This window comes from Meleagris gallopavo, chromosome 16 (genome assembly GCF_000146605.3).
Source record: "Meleagris gallopavo isolate NT-WF06-2002-E0010 breed Aviagen turkey brand Nicholas breeding stock chromosome 16, Turkey_5.1, whole genome shotgun sequence".
Taxonomy (NCBI): Eukaryota; Metazoa; Chordata; class Aves; order Galliformes; family Phasianidae; genus Meleagris; species Meleagris gallopavo.
In genome coordinates, this window is record NC_015026.2 from 1,889,601 (window position 1) to 1,898,255 (window position 8,655).

The following is an 8,655-nucleotide window of genomic DNA, read 5'->3' on the forward strand; positions in this document are numbered from 1 at the left end:
GTGTATGAATGTTTCTAAATTGTTTTCATAATCCTCTCCCACACGGCCAACTAACCTGCCACACTTAAGAACTTCAGAACTCTGTTGGCCCTTTCTGAATGCCTCAGCCTTTTTGTTTTTTTTTCCATCAGAGTTACTCTTGAACATCACATGAGTAAGGATTTGTAAGAAAAAGAAAAAAAGAAAACCAACCAGCCATTACCTTGAAAACTCTATGGTAAGATTTTGCTATTTTTCCAGTTTTGCAATTAGCAAATTGCAAAATTTTATAATTCTGCTAGATTTTGCAGCATTCATTGCACTGCTTTGTATTGTTGGGGGTTCTTTCATTTTTAAGGAAAAGGGCAAAAATGTAGATTCTTCTCAGCTGTACTAACAGCTGCTCATGACCTTGTTAAGCTAACAGCAGGACAGAGGGTTGGAGGAGGGGAATGTCATCTTCGCAACAATCCCATGAGGACTGAAGAGGTGAAGGAACAGTCACCTCCTAAAGTTTTTGGGTTGTTTCCAGCAAATGGAACGGCTCCCACTGCCCTTCAGGGACATCCCCACGAACCACACCACTGCCAGACTGTGCACGTTGCTATCCATCCATAAAACTTTAGGTTTGGGAAACCACACTGAAACACCAGTTTTCCCTACCCTGTATGAGACATTCATGTGACATTTTATCTCTAATAATCTACTTAATCACATCTCAAGTTTTCTTAAAATACTCTGTGTTTAGGTGCCTGTATTGCAGAGTTTCTGTTTCTATGGTTACCCGCACAAGTCCACGTTTCAGAACTGCCATGGTAAGACAATGATAAAAATGAGCCAACTTAGCATAAATACAAGTCCCTGCACATCTAACACTTTTTCCTCCTTTCATCCCTCCTCCTGCACTTTGTAAAGCTCTCTCAGATCTCTCGCCATACACAGCCTTTCAAGGAAGGCAAACACCTCTTTTATTGAAAATGCCCAATTATTGGACAAATTTCTTGCCTCCCCCCAAGTAACTTTACAACTCCGGCATACATCTAATGATAAGGTGTAACGGTTACTATAGCAACATTGCTCTAGTAATAAATAACACAATCATGCTTCTGATTCCTTTCAACGAATAAAAAAAAAAAAATTGAGCACACCCTGGATTAATGGCATAATTTACGTAGAAGTCTTCATACATTGTTATTTTTATTCAAAATCCTCAGCTAGTTTTAGTTCAGCATATTCTCCACATAATCAGGACTACATGAAATAAACAAGATACTCCTATTGCAATGGTGTTATCGCCTCATTTGTCAGAATACCACAAGTGACAGTCCTGAATTCAGGTGAAAACATGCTCCATGCCTTGAGGACATCAGTAGGCTTTTGTGGCTCTGAGTTCCCTGTACTGGGACAGGAGCCACCACCTAGCTCACGCCTTGTCCCTGCAAACAGGATAATAAAACTGAAAAACTAGTTGTTAAGAGTTCTGTATAGGCAGAGCTTGCATGGAGAGCCAGATCTCTCCAACAGGCTCACCAGCATGTGACCACATCACCAGAGCAGTCTCTGTTGCATGTGTACTACCAACAGCATCTCCTAGGGGAAGGGAAGGAGTCCACAAGCACTGTTCTGAGCAATTCTTGTCAGCTGCTAGATCCACAGCCCTTTGTGATCACTCCAGTAAATGCACGATGCGTTTCTGATCTTACACAAATTGGAAAACATCCAACTAGCCTAACTGTCCACAAAAGATTGTCCTGTGTTACTATTCCTGCATTGGCACAATGAGGTTCTGCTGATTGCCTACCAGCCCCTTCTAGAGGCACAGCCAGGTTCCTTCTGCAGCACGAGCGGCCTGGGAGGTCTCCTGGGGACAGTCTGGGACTAAGATTCTTCACCCAGCAAATTCACGGGCACACTGACACACATCATTTGGTGTATGCACAGCTGGAAAAGCCTTAGGGGAATTTGAGGCTGTTTTACAACTCCCAGTATGACAGCTCCAGTAGCAGTTAGTCATTTGGTTCGCTGTGCAGGCCTCAGGCACTTCAGTCAATCATTCAGTCCCACTCCCCCAAATGCTCCATTTCTCTCCCGCAGATAGCAGCTGGGGGGATTCCTGACCCCACAAAGATCTGGGGACTTGAGAGCTCTTGTGTGCACAAAGCAAAAACCCCAACGCCCAGCTGCCCCTGTAGGACCAACCTAAGCTTGTCCTTGTATGTTGCTCCGTATAAATACCATGGCTCCCAACACACTTTCCCATAAAGCAAACTTTAAATAGAACTGGCATACAGGAGACAACACATTCCTTTTTTGGCAGTGTTTAACTGAAATTTAGTTTAGAAGGATATTTACTGAAGGATCTCAAAGCAATAATAAATGGAGGTTATATCAGATATCACAGCTGTACTTTGTATCACCATGAAGAATCGTCAGTTATTATGCAATCAATGCTATCCTCACCTTACTGGTGGTACAAATTATATGAGATGGCCACTGCTCACATTTAAGTCTTGCAGTAATTCTAGTCTTGCAGTAATTCAGTAATTATGGGTTTGATGGTGTTTGGTGTTTTTGTTTTTGTTTTTTTTAGGTTTGTCTGCATTTGTCTTGTCAGGTTTAATCACTCTTAATCCTGTGACAAGAGGTGAGTTTCACCCTAAGGCCAACTGAGGGTCCATGAAAAAAATGTTACTGCTTTTCCACATAAGAGAGCGCATTGACAGACATCAGATTCACTATGGTCGAAAAACTACTGCACTTGTCAAATATCAAGATTTTTCACAAAAAATAAGCAAAGAATAATTAGCTAATCTCATACATAACTTTTGAGAAGACCAGGTGTTAAGGTCTGTTTGCATATTTTTCTGCAGCAAATCCTCTCTACCTATATGTACAGCAATAGACTGAAAAAAATCACGTTAAGACCATGAATAAACACTACAGACAACCACATTAAAACCACCGAGGATTCTGCAATGAGTTCTTAGTGAAAATGATCGTGGACTGAATGTGACCATTAACTGAATGCAATCACATACTGAATATAACACATCAGGCTTGGATGTTTAGCCACAGATTGCAATGAAGGACTGAAAAAAGGTCCTCTGGTGATTGAATTGGGCCTGCTGCTCATAGTAAGCAATGCAAGGACATTAGAACAATTCTGGAAGGCATGAAAATACCTTTTCCATATATTGAAGTTACAACCCACTGGAAGGCTGCCTATAATATGAAAGTGAAAATTGCAAGCCACTAGGAGAATAAAGGAAGTTGTGAACTTGAATGGGAGACAGTTGAACCGAAACTCCTGGGTAAGCAGCTCACCCTGAAACATGTTGGTGTTATGGAAGCAACCAGACGACAATGAGGATGTAAAATGGCTGCCAAACACTGACAGGAGAAAATTTCTGCCAGCCTGGGAGCTCAGCCAGCAGGTATGTTCTTCTCTTGGTGTTTAAGAATTCGGTCCAGGAACTAGGGATGTCCTTCATTGACTCATTTGGCACCCTGAGAAATGGAGACATCCTGAAGGTATCATCGATAAGAGCAAAACAAGAAATGAAAAACAACATACTGTTAAGAGTAGGAATCAGTTTGGGGAAATAAATTTTTAGTAAATAAGAAACTGAAAAGCATTATCATTTATTGGCTGTCTCAAGAGGAAGATAAAAATTAACAGCATCCCTTAGTTACTTGATGTGGAGGTGTCCTACGCCCTCTTATGTCTCTATGAGACAAAACCAACCTGATTTCTATCTAAAATTGAGCTGCTTGCTCTCCAAGAAGCTTCCTATGCTGCCTGTATTTTCTCTCTATTATTCTAAGCTGTTCAAAGTGTCTCTGGGATGTCAGGTTGACTCCCAAACATTGGATTGTCTCTTAATTCTACGGTGTTCCACACCCTGTGATGCAGACCAGCCCCAAAGTGAGATCTGACAGTTGCTTTGCTTCATTTCTGGGCCTGCTTCTGGGGGGATTGGTCTCCCAGGTTAGGTCAGTTTTCCTAATTACCTATTAGGTAACCTATTAGGTTGGCGTGACCTTGACCACCCACTTTGGTAACTGGTTTGCAATGATGATTTTATAAATATACAGCTGCACAAAGACTTATGTAATCTGTCATAAGTACAGTCTTGATAACTATAACCCATCGTTAGTATATTTGCTGTTACAGTATTGATAGTTGCAATGCATAATAAGTACACTCACTGTCACACTGTTATTGGTAAGTTCTGTTGAACCTATAATACCATTGCTGCTGTAACACTGATCTTACTATCACTAATTGCTGCTACTATTAAATAGTGCTGTACTCTTAATATCCTGATACTATGTATAATAGCCTGTTTTCCAGCTAGATTCCATTCATTCTATTCAAGAAGAGAACTCTTGAAAGGATAGTATACTGTTTGCTTGCAGTGAAAGAAAAGTCTGATCAAAATCACCACAAATATAAATGCCAAGAGTACCATACATGAGAGCTGCACAGTTTCAGTCCTTCTTAAAGCACTCCAAAATTGAATTCCAGGCTGATGCTCTTTTTACAAGAAACAAAAGAAAAATGCTGACTTTAAAAAATAAAAAATAAAAATGGCAGAAGCACTACAACCAAAATCTTCGTCAGTTGTTATACTTTTAGTCAGGACTAGATCAACATATGTCCTAAAACTAAGACAAACAGAAGTAACCCTCTGACAAAAGACAAGTTACAAAAAATAGAGTATGTGGATTGTTAAAGAAATGAAAAACACATTAGCTTCCATGTCTAATTCCGAATGTCCTACTTCTGCTCGTGAAGAAGATAAATAAGCAAGATAGCTGCTGGAAAATTTTAATATAACTTAATATTGCTGCAGATCAGACGTTAATGCTTTGTGGTATAAGGAACTTTAGATAGATTTGTAGCTAATGCAAGTAACTCTGGGCTTCCTTCTGAAATACATAAAGCTTAGATTATATTATAACCTGTAGGATTATGATGGAAATAGATCTGAAATGCATTGAAAGTTTTTACTATGGAGTATGCAGGCATTGTGTGCTATGAACACAGCCCATGTAAAACACACTCAGTCATGATTCACGTAGCTCACACAGACATACAATATGCAGGAACAGTCTCCAAATTTGCTTCATTATGCCTGTTAAAATGCTCTGATACATGAAATGACATCTGTTAATTCAGTTATTACAAAAAAATTGAGTAGGATAACACAAAGAATGATGTTTTTAGAAATGTGATACTTAATAAGTAGATGCACAGACTAGTAGTAGGAATTTCAGTGCATCTGCACTGTTCTATTCTTTGAATATTCTGAAATACATTTCATTATTTTCAGCTTTTTTCTTTTTCAGTTCTAATTACAGGAACTTCCACAAAACAGTACACTCTAAGTAGTTCTTGCAGTTCCAAATTTTCCACTACTTGTGTGCTAAATGTATAACCGAGCATAAAATCTCTATAATACTACACTGGGATGTTCTTCAACAGCACAACAGTTTTCCTCTAGACTACAAATAGTAAGAATTATCTGTTTATTGAGCAAAAATATAATTCCTCATGCAAACGCCAACAGCGGTCATATTTTTGTTCATTATGTAGAACAGCTAAAAACAATTGTGATTTATTTCATAGTAGCTGTGAAAATAAACGGTTTGGTATTAATGAAATGGGAAAACAGAATTGTGTAATTGCAATTAGCATGTAAAAAGCAATTTCCATTTGTTTACATAAACATGGTTCCCTGCCCCCCTTTTCAGCTAATCCTTAAACTCAACTTTAAATGATTAAAAGAAAAAAAGAAAAAAAATGTAACTCCTATGAGGGTGTGCTGTAGGAATCTTCATTTAAATTCTGTCTGAGCTACAATAACAGCTCCCAAAGCATCATTGTATTTTCCATCAAGACCTCTTCAGATAAAACAATCCCACTGAGATGCAGCATTATGCTTCCAGAAGCATTCGGTCAGCAGAAAGAACAACAATCTACGTAAGTCTCAACCCAGCAGAAAGCAACCTTGGCAAATCCTACCCTGGTCACCTCTGGGGACTCTGCTTCATTGGCAGCTGCAGGATTTTTCCCTTTTTCACCGCACAAGGCCAAGGCATCACGACAGGGCATTGCTCCAAGGACATAGGAACTGCTTGGCAATTACTCATATGGAAATCCTCTTGCAGAAGTCAGAACTCATTGACCTCCAGCTTTGTGTAGAAAGGTGCGACCCTAGAACGAGTTGAGGGAAGGAGGAATGATAAGATGTTCTACTGCCAGAGCACCAGGAGAGCAATTTGCCCACAAACATCTCACTAATAGACACGGAGGAGGAATTTTCATCTGATTAAATTTACCAGGTCTGTTTCTGCCAGCAACAAAGGTTTGTTCTCAGTTTTTATACTATGTTTCTCTAAAAGGCAGTGGCAGGATTTGTTGGAAACTCTAAAATTAGAGTGTGCGTGCAGTGAAGGTACTTCTCTCAGAACGCAGTAGGGAGTTTATCTTCCCAAGTGATGTGTGATGGAACCCTGCTTCCCAGGAAGGGGCTGAACGTCCCCCTACCAATGAGAATAACGAATGAACTCTATGAATTCACCATTCATTCTATGAATTCCATATTTTGCTTTGATTGCACACGTAGCTTTGTTTTATACGTTAAATTGTTTTTATCTCAACACATGAGTTTTCTCACTTACTTCCAATTGTGTTCCCCATCCTTCTGGTGAGGAGTGAGCAAGTAGCTGGGTGATGTTCAGCTGCCTACTGCTGTTAACTCACAGCAGTCTTTTTTGGCAGCCAGAGGCTCAAAGGGTTTGATATAACAGCAAATTTAATTAGAGTGTGCTAAACCAAATTTATAGCTATTATGTCTGTTTAGCTACTAACTGGCAGGCTCATGTGTTTGCTCGCCTTACTGTATATTAGTGTCTATTGCTTGTTAGTGGCAGCTTTTTGCTTCTACTGTTTGCTGTGCTCCTTATCATCTTGCTCTGCTGTGCCTGGAAACATTTTGATAACTTCAGTGGGATGTGCCTGGGCTGGCAGATGGTCAGAGCATTTCTGTTCTGCTCTGCAGGACAGGCTGGATCCACCATGTGAACTTGAGTTGAAGAGAGTCCGACCTGCAGATAAATGCAGAGAACAGGTACACCCCAAAGCATCCATGGCCACGGCCACATCCACACTGCCTCAGTTGGAAAGGTTATGTCTGTTGGCCTAACAGCACATCAGGATTTAAGGCACAAGAGTGCAGGGAAACACTATCACTAATAAAACAGAAGGTAATAAGAATACTACCCTTTAAAGAATATCCAAACTTAGTTTTAACATTGCTACCAATATAGAACTTTCTATAGCCTTCCCTGGGAGATCATCCCAAATAGCAAATCACACTTACAATTGGAAAATTTACAATTTTCTTTTCCCAAAATAAATTCCTCCAGTTTCAACTTCCTGTCAGCAGCTTTAGTGATTTTTTTTTTTTTCCTAGCAGACTTAAAAAACTCCATTAGCAAAGTTTTGTTCAGGATGTGAGCACTCATAATTTGTGCTCCCATAACCTTCTCCTGGTTAACCTCATCAGATTGTGCTCCCAGAATGTCTCACTACAATTGAAATTGAAGGGTAATTTAAGTTGGTTGAAAGTAATTACATGAGTTAGTCAGATCCATAGTGCTAACAAGGCACTTTGTGTGGAAAGTCCTGTGGCATCACTAATGACCACAAGCCCTCTCTAAGTCTCTCAATTTTTACTTTAAAGAGGGCTTTGAGTAGAGCAGCACCCCTGTGAACTCTGCTGAGACACAGGTATATTAGCCTCTAATTTTGTGAGAAAAAGTCATCTTTCTTTTCTCACTTTATTTTTGACTTTGCCAGGAGCACTTGGCTGATACTCCTTTCTCTTCAGCCTGTGAAACTTCTAACTGTGTAGCTGGATGCATGTTAAAAAATGCAGTTGAACTAAATGATGACATACTCAATACCATAACACTGAAATTTACCTTAAAGTAGTTTGATATTACATTTGTAGCTTTGCACCTTGCTCTATCACAACGTTGCAATCCCTATTTTCCAAACAGCTCTTCTCAGTAAGTGTGGAACAGTGCACTACTACACTGTGGATGAGTTCTTTTCTGATTCTGTGTGGAGAGGAACAAAAAAAAAAAAAAATGTAACTTGTCTTGTGCTCACTCCTTGTGACAAAGCAGTGCAAGAGACAGAAACATAATGTTCCCAATTTAGAAGGGAGAGACAACCTATCACAATAAATTAGGTTATGTGCTTGTATTCCCTGTTTAACGAATCTAGATCAAATCCTCCCAATCCAAGAAGTAGTTTGGGTGAATTATAATAAATAATGGATGCATTGGTTTTAAAAAAATCCAGTGCACTTACAGCAAGAGATATTTTGGCACTGTACTCTGACAGCTTTCCTGGGTGAAGTCTGCAGGCTCTATTTCGTAAATCAATTACTAACAACGATTTATGTCCCATAGGTGACAGCTGCCATTTAAAAATAACTGGCAATGCTGTTTCAGTCTACATGAAAAAAAGATAAAGACTAAATGATCTTTAAATAGTTTTCAATAATCAGAAGGATACAAAACTGTCTTCTCTTTTCTTAAGTTATTTAGTTAAATCATATACTCCCACTCCTTGAAATGTAATATTGAAACACATTGGGA

General features: G+C 39.3%; 1 long non-coding RNA gene across 1 annotated transcript; it reads right to left on the reverse strand.

Annotated features, from left to right (window-relative positions):
* Positions 1–5,496: 5,496 nt before the first annotated feature.
* Positions 5,497–8,105, reverse strand: LOC109370204. The gene is made up of 3 exons (XR_002120126.1): positions 7,972–8,105; positions 6,667–7,092; positions 5,497–6,199 (listed from the first exon to the last, which is right to left on the reverse strand). It is a non-coding gene; the product is annotated as an uncharacterized LOC109370204 (long non-coding RNA).
* Positions 8,106–8,655: the final 550 nt, after the last annotated feature.